Here is a 16374-nt window from a genome sequence, read left to right on the forward strand (position 1 = left end):
ACTGAAACTGGAAAAGTCAACATTTGTGCTGCCTGTCAGCTACCAGAACCTATAAGTAAAATGATTGAATACTTGTGGGCATTTTATTTAGATGCCGAAGATCTGAGAAGACGGCAGGTTATATACCCTAAAAACCATTTTAACATCTAATCTCAAGGTCATCTGACCTTTTTATAAGGAGAAAAAAGGGTAGGTAAGGGATTTGGAAAAAATGGTAATCGGATAAGAGTTGCACTCTTGTGGCGATTTTCTGAGTACTTCTTTATATGTTGAGCAGCAATTCTCTATCTGCTACAAGTTCCCTCCCTGGGACACAATGACCTGCAGACCCCCTGGGGAACAAAGGTTGAATATGTGCCGCTGAAGGAACGTAGGTCATGCGTTCCAGTTTCTGGAACAACAGCTTTCCACATGCATTAATCACGTAAGCCTATCAACTATGACTGAAACTAAAATCTTTAACTCTTTTGAGTACCCCTATCGCAACTGCCACCCAAACATTACATAAAGTAGGGGTAGTTTTTAAAAGATAAATTTTATTGGGACTTCTGGCCAAGACAGAGGCATAGATAGATAGGTACACTTTGCCTCTTTACACAACCAAAAGAAGGACTCAGCGAATTTAAAAACAAAAAATAACCAGAACTGCTGGAAAATTGAACTGTGGGGAAGTCAAAAAACCAAGGAGCTACAGAAGAAACACTCATCCAGACCAATGGGAGGGGTGGAGACAAGCGGCTGGGGCTGAGTGGAGAGGACACCCACCAAGGTGGTGGCTGGAGGACCAGGTGGGCAAGGCCACGGGCAGTCCCATATTTGCATCCAGATGAGTCGTGAGGAGCAGCTGGGGAGCAAGACAGACTGTGCAATCCAGGGTTCCGGGCCAGGAAAAGGAAGCCTCAAAACCTCAGGAGATAATGGGGGTTGCGGTGGCAGAAGAAACTCCCGGCCTCATAAGAGAGTCCCTTGGAGAGACCCACAGGGTCCTAAAATGTACACAAACCCACCCACCTGGGAAGCAGCACCAGAAAGGCCCAATTTACCAGTGGTTAGCAGGGGAAGTGACTGAAAGCCCACCAAGAGCTGAGCAACTGCCATTGTTCCCTCTTGGACCCCAGCCCCACAGACAGTGTCACCACTCAGTGACCTGTGTTGCCCCGCCATGGCGAATCCTTAAGGCTCCGCCCCTTCCAACGATTTCCAAGGTGCACTGAGACAAAAAAATATGGCCCAAATGAAAGAACAGATCACAGCTCCAAAAACAGAACTAAGCGATGAACAGATAGCCAACCTATCAGATGCACAGTTCAAAACATTGGTAATTTGGATGCTGTCTAAATTGGTTGAGTATGGTTGCAAAATGGAGGAAAAAACAAAGGCTATGCAAAGTGAAATAAAGAAAAATATACAGGGAACCAACAGTAAAGGGAAGGAAACTGGGACTCAAATCAACGATTGGGAGCAGAAGGAACAGAAAAACATTCAACCAGAACAGAGTGAAAAAACAATTAAAAAAATGAGAGGCTTCAGAACTTCTGGGACAACTTTAAATGTTCCAACATCCAAATCATAGGGGTGCCAGAAGGAGAAGAGGAAGAGCAAGGAATTGAAAACTTCTTTGAAAAAATAATGGAGAACTTCCCCAATCTGGCAAAGGAAATAGACTTCCAGGAGATCCAGGAAGCTCAGAGAAGAGAGTCCCAAAGAAATCGGACCCAAGGAAGCATACACTGAGGCACACCATAATTACATTACCTAAGGTTAAAGATGAGGAGAGAATCTTAAAAGCAACAAGAGAAAAGAAGACACATAGGAGTTCTCCTAAGACTATCAGCTGATTTCTCAGAAGAAACCTTACAGGCAAGAAGGGGCTGGCAAGAAGTATTCAAAGTCATGAAAGGCAAGGACCTACATCCAAGATTACTCTATCCAGCAAAGCTCTCATTTAGAATGGAAGGGCAGATAAAGTGCTTCCCAGATAAGGTCAAGTTAAAGGAGTTCATCATCACCACGCCCTTATTATATGAAATGTTAAAGGGACTAATTTAAGAAAAAGAAGATCAAAAACGATGAACAGTCAAATGACAACAAACTCACAGCTATCAACAACTGAACCTAAAAAAAAGAAAACAAAAATAAAAACTAAGCAAGCAACTAGAACAGGAACAGAATCATAGAAATGGAGATCAGAGGGGAAGGGGAGCAGAGAGAATGGGGGAAAAGGTGCAGGGAATAAGCAGCATAAATAGTAAGTACAAAATAAGCAGGGGAAGGTCAAGAATACTATAGGGAATGGAGAAGCCAAAGAACTTATATGTAGGACCCATGGACATGAACTAAAGGCAGGGGAATGCTGGGGGGAGGGGCAGTGCAGGATGGATGGGAATAAAGGCGAGAACAAAAATGGGGCAACTGTAATAGCATAAGCAATAAAACACAATAAATTTTATTATTATAAGCAAATATACTGTTATCTTTAAACTTAACAAAAGTAAAATATTGTGGTTTAGCCAGATCAACAGGAGAGTCCTTAAAACTGTGTGATGTAGAGATTTAGTTTTCATATTCCTTTTTTGTTTATTGATTAGAAAAATCATACTTCCCTGCTTTTTCAGTCCTCAGTGTTTCTTATTTAGAATAAGCTAATCCAAAAAGTAAAAATAGAAACAAAGGTAATGTTCTTTCTGTTTCTGCAAAAGTAGGAGCTCTGGTGAACCAGTGGGTTATTACTTTATATTCTGAAAAATCTGTTAAAGTGCAATGTTTGCTGTCAGTTCACTGGTTTGATTTTCCTTGGAAATTCTGGCTCTCCTTTTATTCATTTTAGATGATTTCTCTCTCTGGTAGCCTTCTGTCTCAGGCTGAATGAGGTAGTTCATATTAAAAGATATATTTGCTTTTATATTAAAAGATTTGAGGCACTGGCCAGGTGGCTTAGTTGGTTGGAGTTTTGTTCCATACACACAAAGTTTGCAGGTTAAGTCCCCTGCCAGGGTGTAACAGGGTGATCAGGTGAAATCCCTGGAAATGGGAGGGGGTGGGGAGAAAACCCCAAGGTGGAATTTAAGATAGATGAGCTGTGCCCTCCCTCTGAAGGGAAGGGCTGCAGGAGGAGGGAAATTGCCTGAAGCAGCTGGGCAGCTTGTGACTGGCAGAAGGGAGCTTGTACAGAGGAAGCATGACTGAAGACTTCACCCCCTTATGGAGTATGGTGGCAGGAAGAGGAGCAGCAGCACACATGGCCAACTCTGGCCCTCACTGGTTGGAAAGCTGGACACTCCCACTGGCTTCCAGAGCACATGGGTTTCTGGAAAAAGACTTTTAAACAGAAGGTGGGCAGAAACTTACTTTTTTGGCTCTTGGCCTCTTGGCCTTTTGGCTTTTTGGGCTCTCTTGCTTGGCCCCTCACGTGAGGGTGTGGCAGACCACCTGTGACTTGGGCCTACCTCGGTGGGAAGCCAGCTTCCCTCCCTAGGGGCCGGTCCCTCATGAGGATGTGTGCAAGGGTGTGCCAGGCTCCAACCCTTGAGATGCTATGACCCAGGGCAGCCTGGCACAGAGTCCTGGGCTGCTTCCACTCTCCCACTTATGAGAGCAGCACATGGAGGCATGAACTGGGAAGTTCCTCGCAGATGGAGTTTCCTGTGCATGACCAGTGATCTGGAAGCACACCCCAGACTCGGAGAGCAAGCAAGCTGCAGTGAGGTGATGGTGACTCCAGAACCAAGAGAGCTTGAAGCATAAAGACAGAAGCCCATTTGAGTAACAACCTTGGGCTATAGATAAATAATAATGGGGAACTTCTGGACATGGACTTAGACTTTAATCTTGGGGATGGCCAGTTTTCTGTGTTTTGCAGGAGAGGTCAGCTCAGAACAAGAATGCTCCCAGCCCCCTCAAATTGAAAATTCTGTTAATAAAAACCTATTTCCTTCTCCCAGAATCTTCGTTATGCATGTACATGGTTAGGAGCAGCTGGACCGCATGCCCCCAGTTACCAGGGCATATACCTGGGTTGCAGGTTTGATCCTCAGTCGGGCTGCATACGGGAGGCAATCAGTGGGTGTTTCTTGCTCACATCGATGTTTCTCCCTCTCTCCCCCTTTCTTTCTCAAAGCAATGAAAAAATGTCCTCAGCTGAGAGTTAATAAAAAAGTTTTGAGGACACTTATTAAAATGTGTGGTTATATTGGACTGAGTTACTTTTATGGATTTATTTTGGAATAGAAATAAATGGCTTGATTCAATTTCATTTTTATAGGCACTGGGAAGTGTATTAAACTTGGAAATTGGATGACATGGGTGGTAGTTTTCAATATTACTGACAGTGAACAATTTTACTTACCTCTTGAGCTTCAGTTCTTTTCTTGGTTCTACCTTCACAGAACTGTTCCCTATATATAAACATGTTTGTAAGTTACTAAGTGTTCCACAAATATGTTATTTTTGATGATGATGGGTGAAGATGGTGAGGATTGGCCCCAGGTAAAATTGTCAAATCCTTCAGTTTTGTCTTTGCATTTTCTTTTCAGTCTGTTGTGGGACTTAACCCTTTTGAGAAGTAATTATGGGGTCCTTTGTCATCTTAGAAGAGGAATTAGAGGTACTTGTTTTAGTGACTTTTAGACCTTTAGCAGTTTTCAAAGTATAGTGGAATGATGTAGGAATTTGTTCACTTAAAATGAACAAATACCGTGTGGAGCAAAAGTAGGTTTGCAGTTTGTATGGAAAACAATGCAATAATTAATAAATAATAACATAAGAATAAACTGTTTTGCATACCTATGCCTGTAAACCTACTTTAGCTCCACCCTGGAGTTTACAGTCCACTTTGTGCAAAGGCATAAAATGGGCCTATAGCAATAAATGTGATAAATATATGATTGCTGCTCTCGTGGATTGACTGTTAGTTATTGTTGACATAAAAAGCCTGTAAGGTCCAAACCTGTAAAGAAAATTTTTATAAGAGTTTATTTCAGCCAAGATTGATGATAGTATCTGGGAAGCAAGATCTCAAATGCTCCAGATAATAATAAATTTTCAGTTTCTTCTATGCATTTGAAAATTAAGGAGGAAATGTAAGGGAAATTACATGAAGGTGGGAGAAAGCAAAGCAGGATTTGGATTACAGATAGTTAAGATTATGTGCTCTCTTGAGGGTGGTTACACCTTCTGGAGGTATTCCTTCTGACATTTCAAAGGTGTAGTAAGGTAGATGCACAAGAACAACAGACAGGCTTAAAAACCTTTCATTAAAGAAGTTACAGGCCTGGGGCATGACTGCACACCATGACCTGCCCAGTTAGGAATTTATGATTTATTATAGCACCCTTTTGCATCCACATTGTTAAATTGTAATTGGTAAAGCAATAGGACCAACCTAGACTAAGCAAGTCCTCTGGGAGAAAACAAATCCCATCCTGTTCTTTTCCTTCTACTTCTGTTGAAATTTAACAGAACATTTTAGGTGTGTAACCACCACTTTAAAAAGCATGTAAAGATGTGTGCAAGTTTATATGCTACACTAGAGGTAAAGCAGTTTGGATTTACAGGTGAGGATAACTTCGGTGCATAGCTCAGGGGCAAGACTGAGTGAGCTTTTGTTACATTGCAGGGATTTGGGTTGTCAGAAGGTATACCAAACACAGACCTAATCCATTAAAAGAATTTTGTAGAGCGTTGGTTTTAATATTATGCTCACTAAAGACTGGAATAAAGTGTACCAGCTTTTTAAGAGTTGTTTTCTGGCTTTCTTCTGGATTCATGGCTGCTCAAGATTGAAGTTGCCAGAAGTGTGACCACTGGATCAGTGAATCATTGTGTTTTTAAAAATAATTATTTGTTTCTTTAGTCTAAGTTTACCGTTTACTCTTTTCATGCACATACAGTATTCTGTTTTCTTTGGTAATATGATAAACTTCTCGTTAAGACAAATGTAAATGTATTTTTACTCTCCCTTTATCCCAAATTTCTATCAATAAATCAAGCAGATAACCATATTTAAGACTTAAAGATTATAATGTAAATCCATGAAGCTCTTTTCCACCCTTGATGTAAACCTTTTAGACTTTAATGGGAAACAAACCTGTTTCTAAAATACATCCTGTTATTTCAAGTGAGGGCTGAAGACCAAGTGAAACATTTATTCATTTTGGGGTTAGTTTAATTGTATTCCAGGTCACTGGTGTTAGAAAAAAGGAAAATACGCTTGATTTCAGTTCATGGTTTATAAGTAAAATAAAACGTAAGTTCAGGCTTTTGAAAATGAGCATAGTTTATTCTGGTTTTTGATTTGTTTGGCTTAAAGTAGAATTTGAGTTTTAAGAGAAGATAAAAAAATGAATCAGTTAAAATTAGTTCAAAAGGAGTATAGATATTTTGAAGTGAAAATTTGGATATATAATAGATACTTGCATCAGAACCTTTGTAACATACTTGAAGTTTTCAGTTTTGTGGAAAACAAAGTTGATTTTACGACCTCAACCCCTGTGTGTTATTTTTATGGCATAATCTTAAGCAAAGTAATGCAGTAGGATACAGATTTTAGAGTTAATGGACGCTTCTGAATCCTGTGGGTACACTTTATTGAAGGGGTTACCTTTTTAAACACCTCACTTTCTCTCATTTGTTAAATGATTAATCTGAATAAGTTACAAGATTATAAATTGTAAGGATTAAATAGTGTACTGGTTTTTCTTAAAGTATTGTAGCTGGAACTGCATTAAGAATCATTTGGTGGGGCTTATTAAAAATGCAGTTTCCTGAGCCCCGCTGCAATCTACTGAGTCTCTCTCTAGTGGTAAATTCCTAGAACCTTCATTTTTAGTAAAATCTCCCAGTTTATTTTAAGATTATATTCATTTACTGTTAGAGGGGAAGAGAGAGAGAGAGAGAGAAAGAGAGATAAACATGAATGTGTGAGAAATGCATCAGTCCATTGCTGCTTACACGCCCCCTACTGGCCCACAACCCAGGAATGTGCCCTAACTGGCAATTGAACGTGGGACCTTTTGGTTCGCAGCCTGGTGCTCAATCCACTGAGCCACACCAGCCAGTGCTCTCCCAGCTTATTCTTAGGTCTGCTGTGAGTAGCACTTGCAAACTGTGAACAGTACTTAAGGAATATACTCAACACATATTAGTGTAAATTAAACCTCAGACCTTAGAGGTATCCCTTTCCCACTTTATCCTTTGCTGCATATTGATGCTCTAAAGACACCAGAAATTTTTGAAACAGGGTTATAAAATGGAGTAATTCTGCTACCTGTAAATCCACATAACAAATTGGCTTTGGCTGCTTGTTGTTGCCTTACTTTCAGTAAGCCTTCTATTCTGTTTTACTACTTGTGAGGCCTTTCTATATACCTTATCCTTAGAGGTTTGTACCTGATCAATGTAAGCATAAGAAGCAGCAAAAACATCACTAGTGTTTAGCATGCTGTAGTCAGTTCCCAAATCCTAACAATTCTTCTTGAGTGATTCTTATATAAATTCAACAATAAACATTCGCTGAGCACATGCATTGTGCTGAACCCTGTAACTTTATAAGCATGTAAATATTCAGATGTCTGGCTTTCCTAAGACCTCTTAGTCAGGTGTGAGTCAGACTCCTAATAATTTAAAAACATGTGATAAACACTATAGTAGGGCACATTAAAAGAGCATAGCAAAGCAGAATGTATTTTTTCTTACTGAGCACCAACTGTGTGGTATACACTTAAAAAAAAAAACCCACCTGTTTAATCTGTTACTTAATCATCACAACGTCCCTCTATAGTAGCAGCTATTTCCACTTTATAGATATTAAGTGGTAGAATATGTGATTCAAACCTTGGTTTGACTTCAGAATCCATATTATACCATTATGCCTCTCTCTTAGGACAAAAACTTGACTGAATTTTTTCTCAAAGGGAGTTTTACAGTTCTTCAGAATCAACGCTTGTTATTTCTTTGGCATGGTATCTTCCTGTGATTGAAAATGTGGTATTATTGTGCAGTCAAGGACTCTGGAGTCTCTTCTGTTTTATCTTTCTCTGCCACTGTTTTTCTGTTTCTAGAAGTGATATACAGGGAAACATCTCCAAAAGCCAGCCCATGTATGACATCTGTTCGTTTGTTTTCCATGCCTCTCCTTTTGTTTACTTTTCCTATCCCCAAAGAAAATTTAGTAACTCTTGTTTGTTTTGTTTTTCCCAGTCATTTAGATAGAATCATATGGAGGTGAATGTTGTCTTGGGGGGGGGGAGTATAGAGATTTTTATCATATCAAGGTTACATAAAAATTGCTCTAAATTTTTAATTTTTAAAATATAATGCTATTGATCATTAGGGTTGTTATGACTGGTTCAGCTGCTTGGGTAGCATTCCCTTTCTTCATAGTTTGCTCTAAGGTATGTGAGCAGTTGGACTCTGGCTAGAGCTTCCACATGAGAGAGTAGAGCCCCTATTTCATGACAAGAATAAGTTTATTTTAGAATTTATGTAACTGATTCCGTAGGCCTCAATTTCTTTTTCTTTTGCTTACTAATTGTATGTTGTTTTCATGTTTCTAAGCTGTTCTATTTATTCTGGGGAGAACGTCTTATTTTAATAGAAGTTCCTTAGCCAGTTACGTTAGAATATAGAGTTGTTTGAACTTTGATTTAAAAACCTGAAAATTTAGAAGTGGTCAGTTTATCATTCAGACAATCTTAATCATGCCTGAGAATAAGTTTTATTCTTGGTTCTTTTGAATAATTTATATGATACTTTTCAGTAGACTGTTTGCCATATTGTTTGTTAAACAACTGTAAAAACAACTATCTGGTACTTCTGCTAGAGAAACAATAGGCAATACTGTTTTCTCTTATTATTTATTGTTAGGTCAAAAACCTCATAAAAAAATACTTTGTATTTTCCTTGTAGTCACAGATGGTGGTGTGTGGTTTCTCTGGGCTTTTGTGACAGACTTTCAAACTCTCTTATTTCTACATGGAGTTAAAGGAAGATTTTTAAAGAGACAGTCATTACTGACTTGGTTCAGTTTGTATTAATAGTTTGGCTTATTAACATCTCTAAAAGCCTCTCAGTTAAAGTGTTACAATTGTTGATTTTTCACATCTTATGAATCTTAAGAAACATTAAATTAAACCACTAAAGTATGTTCAACTTTGAGATTTACCATTCATATAAAATGAGAATATCAGTGTCAGATTCTTCCTAAATAATTAAACATGCTTAAAGTGGCCTTTGGTTTTTAGATGCTTACCTCCATACCTTGGATGTGGACTGTGGGTGTTACGCTGTAACATTTGTTCATCTGGGTGGATTGGTTTGAGGAGTGACTTCAGAAGACTTAAAAAATGTAACCTCAAGGCACAAACCTGTGTTTGAGAGATTGAGAACTAGGCTGCACATACTGTTTTGGGATATGCCTAAAACTTTTGTAAAAATTGTATTCTATGTTTAAAAACCTTCAATGGAATGTGGTGGTTCTGTTGTAGGCCATTTTTCCATTGCTTCATGAAGAGCCTATTGTGAAAAGAGTAGGGGATTTGATTGTGTTTTAGTTACAATGGGAATTAATACCACTTGAATGAATTTTAATTGAAATAGAGGATCCCATGAGCCTTCTGGCCAGAAAGAGAGCCTGGAGCCTCTCTCTTCTCACAATTCTGCTGTTGTAGCTCCTGGAGACAGTGGCATTTTTGGAAGACACATTTGATTGTAATTGGTTTGAGATTCACTATACCATGTATTCTGGGAACTTTAGTATTGGGTAGGGTGATGACTTCTTTTAAAAAATGAGGGGGATTCATTAATGATTTTTAGCTTTTCATGAGTATTTTGGTCTCTTGGTAGCAGAGCTTAAAATGCTGCTCTATCCCATATCCAAAATTATCCCATTTCTGGTAGCAAATGTTAAATGTTTGAATATCACAGAATAACTTATTTCACATTTTTGTTTTCTGTATGCTTTTTTGAGGGGGCATAAGTTTCAAAATCTAATGCTGCCAGAGTATCTTTAGAAAGAGCTTTTTAGCTATTTGTAAATGAATAATTGAGGCCTGAAAACTCTAAAAGATGATTTATTATCTTACTACTTATTACTTTTTACATCATATTTTCAAAAACATTATCTGCTGCTTTGGTGGTTAAGAGTATATGATGTTATGTTAGTCTTTTCAGCTGTAGTACTAAGATTGTAAAATATAGCAGAGGCAATATGAGGCAGGTGTAAAGTTCTGCTGAAGCTTTATGATATTAGACATGTTAGTCTCTCTTAGTCTCACTTTCTTCATTTGCATAGAAACTATCTGTGCATTTATTATATAATTATTAGAAAAGATGAAACAATTGGAAAGTTCTTTGTGCAGTAAAATTTTATACAGCTGTTATTTATTTATTTATTTGGCAAACTTAGCAAATTACAATGCCAAGCAGTGACAGGCTTTTCCTCGGCACACTTGCTGCTGACTGTCCCGTGCACTACTAATGCTCTCGCCAAGTCATCCCCAGTGATGTCTTGCCATTCTTTAAGGCTCTGCTATTTCAGACCTCTGATGGAGCAGTCTGATGATTTGCTTAGTGATCTCTGAATAAAAATTCTAGGATGCTTGAGGAAGAAAGCCTGAGAGTCATTGTTCTTGTGTACCTAGGGATTTTATAGTAGTAGAGTATAGTCATTAAGAGTTTTAAGCATTTTCTAACTGCTTGCAAGAGAGTAAATCTTTTAATTTCTGCTAAGAAAATAAGTAGTTTTTTTTTTTAACTAGATATACAGGATCTGTTTATCTTTCTACTTTGCTTTTAATATTTTTGAGGAATTATCTCATTTGTTCATTTTATTATATGCAAGTCCTGGTGCAGGGAGAGCTGTTCTGAAGTTTGGTAGTTAAGGTTGAAGAGATGGTAAATCCCAGGATTGTAATGGATAGCTTTCTTAGTTGATTCTTGAGACTCTAAAATCATTTCTCTGAAATGTGAAATTTTTTTTTTATACAAATGCAACCTCAGAGGAGGCAAGAGAGGGAAAGTTTTTGTTATTGAAATATGGTTATACAGTAGAAAAGTGTTAAGTTTTGGTTATATCTCAAACAGCTTTTGTTTTCAATTAAAATTTTGAAGTATAACAGTCACTCTTAAAGTCTATTAATTTATGTTAGGTAATTAAAAAATAATGTGAATTAGGTCTGTGAAGTTTTGCAAGCAACTCTTGTTAGGTGGAACTATTAATTCACGGTTCTTGATTTTTTTTCCCATCCTTCCTTTCTTTCTTCCTTTCTCTTCCTCCCTTTCTTTCTCTCCCCTCTCCCCTTCCTGAACTGGTTTGAACTTGGATGATCGAGGGAAGAGTGAGACTGTTTGAAATTGCTTCTGCTTTTTATTTTCTTTGGGACAATTAGATGATAAGAAAATGTGTTCAATACCTTGGATTTTAGTCTTTCTGGATCTAAGTTTTCTAGATCTCTTTATGTAGAGTTTAAGTTCAAATGGCTGTGTTCTGTCTTTAGGAGTGCTATAATAGAAGTTTATTTTTCAAATGAAGAAGAAAATAACTTACAGGTTTATAGTCAACCTGAAGAATTGAGTTAAGATTAACATGGTAAGAAACAAAAGTAATATGGATTATTTTGGAGGAATGGAACATGATGATTTAGAATTCAGATTAAACTAGTTTTTTTAGCAAGTTATTTTAAGGTTTATTTTACTTGGAAGTGAGATGTGAATGGAACATTTAAAAGCTTTGAGAACTGTTACATATGTATTGGCTTGTGCTGGGGTTTGTATACATTTAAGGCGTATGTGATATTGTTGTAAATAAAAATGATTGGTGTAGACAAGATTTGAGTTGTTCTTTCTACAAGTGTGTTTCGATTTGTGCTAGCTAAAACATACCTGTTGGGATGTTTCACCTTGGAACTAAAGACATACATGTTCCAGGTAGCTGGCCATAATATAATATATACTGCCTATTATTGACTTTTGTGTATATTAATACCTCTATGAACTGAAATGGCCATAAATATTGGTTATAGTATACCACTAATATTTGGATATTCAATGATTACACAGTGTTATATTTGGTAGGGGAAAACACTCAAACCACTGGAAAATTATCTTATATTTTTATATCTTTTTATATATCAAGTACAAATGAATACTTAATCCTGATTTGGTATCTAGAGTTAAATAGTACATTATCTTTTTTTATTTTTTATTGTTTTTTATTTTTTAATTTATAAATCATGTTTATTCTATTACAGTAGTCTCAATATATCCCCCTTTACCCCCTCCACTCATCTCACCCCTACCCCCCACTCCCACAGTCAATTTCCACTCTGTTGTCCATGTCCATGGGTCATTCATTGTTCTTTCTCTAGTCCCTTCCCCTTCTTTCCACCATTGTCCTCTTCCCCCCACCCCTGCCTCTGGTCACTCTCAGTCTGCTCCATGTTTCCGTGCCTGTGGCTTATTTTGTTCATTAGTTTATTTTGTTGAATAGAGTCTACTTATAGGTGAGATCATATGATAATTGTCTTTGATCAACTGGCTTATTTCACTTAGCTTAATATTCTCCATTTCGATCCATGTTGTCACAAAAAGTAGGAGTTCTATCTCTCTTTCTTAAATGCAGACTGATTTTTATTTTTTAAATGTCAGAGTTAATTATAAAATACTAAAAAAATTTAAAACCATTATAAAGTCTCAGCAATTAAACCAATATGACACCAGCACAGAAATAATCAAGTAGATCAATGAAATATAATGAGCATTCTAGAGACAAACGTATATATCTGTCTAACAATATAATATATGATTAAGTTGATATTTCAAATCAATGGGTAAAATAAGGCTTATTCAACAAAGAAGGTGCGTAGACCACTATTACTTGAAATAAAACAAATGTAGAGCCCTATTTCACACATTACACAAGAAATATTCAGGTGACTTAAAAATCAATATGTAGAATCAAAGGAGTTTGAGAAGAAAATAGAACTAATATTTTTCATGACCTGAAGTAAAATATTCAACCCCAGAAGCTATAAATATTGACAATATGACTATATTAAACCTTTAACTATATAGTAATATACATATAAAAAAAGTTAAAGGACAAGGAATAGAATAGGAAAGTATTTGCAGCACATCTAAAACGTGGTTAATAGGTTTTCGGTGTTTTGTTTGTTTGTTTGTTTGTTTGTTTTTTTTTCCAGGGAAAAAATTTCTACAAACCTTTAATCAATAAAATGGATAAAGAATACTGAAAAGTCATGTAAAGCTTTTTAAAAAAAAAAAAATAATAATAGAAATAGGCAAGAAATATACAAACACAGGTTTAGTTTCAACGAATAGTAAAGGAACAATTAAAATAACATCATTGTCACAATGAGATTAATGAGTATTAAAAATATTGGTAATAGCAAGTATTGGCAGCCCTGAAAGGAACTGGGTATTCATAGAAACTTTTTCTTCATCTTAAAGCAGTCCCTTTAGCATATTTTGCAGTGCTGGTTTGGTGGAGGTGTATTCTTTAGCCTTCTTTTGTCTGGGAAACTCCTTATTTCGCTTTCCATTTTAACTGAGAATCTTGGTGGGTAGAGCACTCTTGGTTGCAGGCCTTCGCTTTACATGACTTGGAATATTTCTTGCCATTCCCTTCTGGCTTGCAGTGTTTCTGTCGAGAAGTCAGCAGCTGGCTGTATCAGGGCTCCGTTATATGTTACTACCTCTTGCACCCTTGTTTGCTTCAGGATTCTCTGTTTGTCTTTGATATTTGCCATTTTAATGATGATGTGTCTTGGAGTAGGCCTCATTGGGTTCCTCTTGAATGGGACCCTCTGTGCTTCCTGGACTTGTGTGACTTTTTCTCTCCTCCAATTAGGGAAGTTTTCCATCGTGACTTTTTCAAACAGGTTCTCCATCCCTCCCTCATCTTCTTCTCCTTCTGGTATCCCTATTATACGGATATTATTATGTTTCAGGTTGTCCTGCATTTCCCTAAAGGCCTCTTCATTCTTTTTAAGTCTTTTTTCATTTTCTTGCTCTTTGTGGGAGCTTTTTTCTACCTTGTCCTCCAGCTCTCTGATTTGATGCTCGGCTTCATCTAGCCTGCTTCTGATTCCTTCTCCTGGTTCTTCAATTCAGAAATTGTATTCTCCATTTCCTCTTGTCTCTTATTGATAGTTTCTACGTCCTTTTTCATGCGGATAGAGTTTTGCAGTAAGTTCCTCATAGTTTCCTTGTAGTTTTGGTAATTCTCTCTGAGCTCACTGAGCTCATTGAGCATCCTTAGAACCATTGTTTGGAACTCAATATCTGATGGTTTACTTGCCTCTATTTCATTGAGTTCTCTTTGTGGGGATTCCTCCTTTCCCTTCGAGCGAGGCATATTTCTTGGTCTTCCCATTATTTGTGAGACTCTTCTCTTTTGCTTCTGCTTCTTAAGTTGATCTGTCTTGATTTCCTGACTTTGTGATGTGAACTTCTATGGTAGGAGACCGCTGTTTTTACTTTCTGAATCTGCCTCTGATGATGTCAGATGTTGACCCTGCCTGACCTTAGGCAGTCTGTTGGAGACTTCCAGGGATCTGCTCTCTGTGGCTGCCACTCTGCACTCAGCAGGCGGCTTAGACAGCACAGGACAGCACAGGACGGGGTGGAATCCCACCTGGGGGCGGAGCTATTGGGTCCTTTGATGCTAGTGCCTTCTGAGGGTGTGGTCTCAGCTTGAGCAAGATGGATGCTACTGCACGGGGAATGAGTCAGCACCGAGATCCCGCCGGCTACTCTCTCAGTTCTCTCCCCAAAACCTCCTTCCTCAGTCTTTTCTGGGGCATCTCTAGCCCACTCTGCCCCCGCCTTTGCCAGAGATCATGGTAAGTGGCTGCTAATAAAAATTTTGCGTTGGCCCTTTAAAAGGCTCTTTGCATCTCCAACCGCCTGTCTCTGGCAGAGAGCAACCCTCTGCTTTTCGCAGCTGGCTGTTTTCTGTGTACTTTCTGGGCTCTGGTGCTGTGGGCTAGAGATCCCCGCTTTTGGTTTAGACCCCGCTCTTCTCAGGGGGATCCAACTGGCTGTTTCAATATCCTCCTGGTGCTGCCACCCGTGGGCGCCCCGCCTGCCTTCTCAGGTCTGTACCGCACTCCTTACCGATTAGATTGCGCTAAAGCCGATTCTTCTGTCTTCAAGGTTACAAGGCTCCTCTCTCACTATTGTTCAGTTGTTTGTTCCAGGTGGTTTCTCCACAATTTAGTTGTATTTCTAGATTGGTCCTGGGAGGAGGTCAGTGTGACTTCCACTCCCTCCTCCGCCATCTTGATTCTTCCTCACATTATATTTTAGTACATCATTTATGAATTCATTTAGCACGTTAAGAGTAAAATTGATAAAGTAGTAGAGGATAAAATGAAAGTGGGTCGTGTAGTATTGAGCCTGTGGACTAATATTGTACTGAGAATTGGTTATAGATTTGTTAGGGAAGAGAGAAGAGAAGCAGAAGTCCTAATTGCTCCTTCAGATGATTTTGGTCATTAGAATATCTGTGTATTCTGAAATCAGTAAAAGAATAAGTTAAAGCTCTAAAATTAGGTGCTAGGTATCCTAGAATGGTTTAGGATAGCTTAAGAATTCAGAGAAAAAGATGATTGTTAACCATGCCAGGTCAAGTAGGAAGTAGCTCTTGAGCTTGAATTGTAGTCTTTGGGTTGTTCCTTGGCAGAGGGAAGGAGGGCATAAAAGGTAAGGAGAGGCCCACGAGTGGGCAGAGACTTCAGAGCCAGTGAGCTTCTTAGGAATGAGGCAGAAGTTCAGAATGGTTTTGATTTTTCTTTTAAACTTTCATTTCTTACCCCCAAATCAACATTCTTTCCCTGTTCCTTTTCTCCATCAGACCTTTCTCTGCGAGGTATCCCACTATTTTCTTAAAAGGAAATGGTATAATATGGAAAAGCAAAAAACTCCAAGCCTTACTTTCCTAAAGGCAGAATGGTGTGAATAGAGTTAGCATATTTAGATATTTTCAGCCTCACATATTTTATTTTCAAATAAAATAAAGAAGCCTTGAGGAAATAACTAGGGTCTTTAGAGTTGGACAGATAAGGATTAAAATCCTATTAGGTCCACCGTTTTCACCCACTATGTGTAATATGGGAGCAGTACTTATCAACTTCATGGTGGTGGTGTTTTTATTAAATGGAGTCATGTATAAAGCCTGATGCCTGGTCTGTAGAATGACTGGTTAAAAAAACAAATACTTAAACTGAAGTGAATAGTTGAAGTAATTCTATATGATATACTAAGATAAAGATTTAAAAATAGTTTGTGGCAAAGAATATAGTTTAATATGTATACTGAGCAATTTTCTGTTTAATTCTTCACAGTTTCTCATTTTTC

At 38.0% G+C, this 16374-nt stretch overlaps 1 protein-coding gene across 4 annotated transcripts in view; it reads left to right on the plus strand.

Annotated features, from left to right (window-relative positions):
- Positions 1 to 16374, plus strand: part of GSK3B (glycogen synthase kinase 3 beta) — a 202529-nt gene that overhangs the window by 47970 nt on the left and 138185 nt on the right. The gene's annotated exons all lie outside the window — the stretch shown is intronic.

Source organism: Pteronotus mesoamericanus, unplaced genomic scaffold, assembly GCF_021234165.1.
Source record: "Pteronotus mesoamericanus isolate MK-2021 breed Mesoamerican mustached bat unplaced genomic scaffold, CSHL_Meso_final contig_228, whole genome shotgun sequence".
NCBI lineage: Eukaryota > Metazoa > Chordata > Mammalia > Chiroptera > Mormoopidae > Pteronotus > Pteronotus mesoamericanus.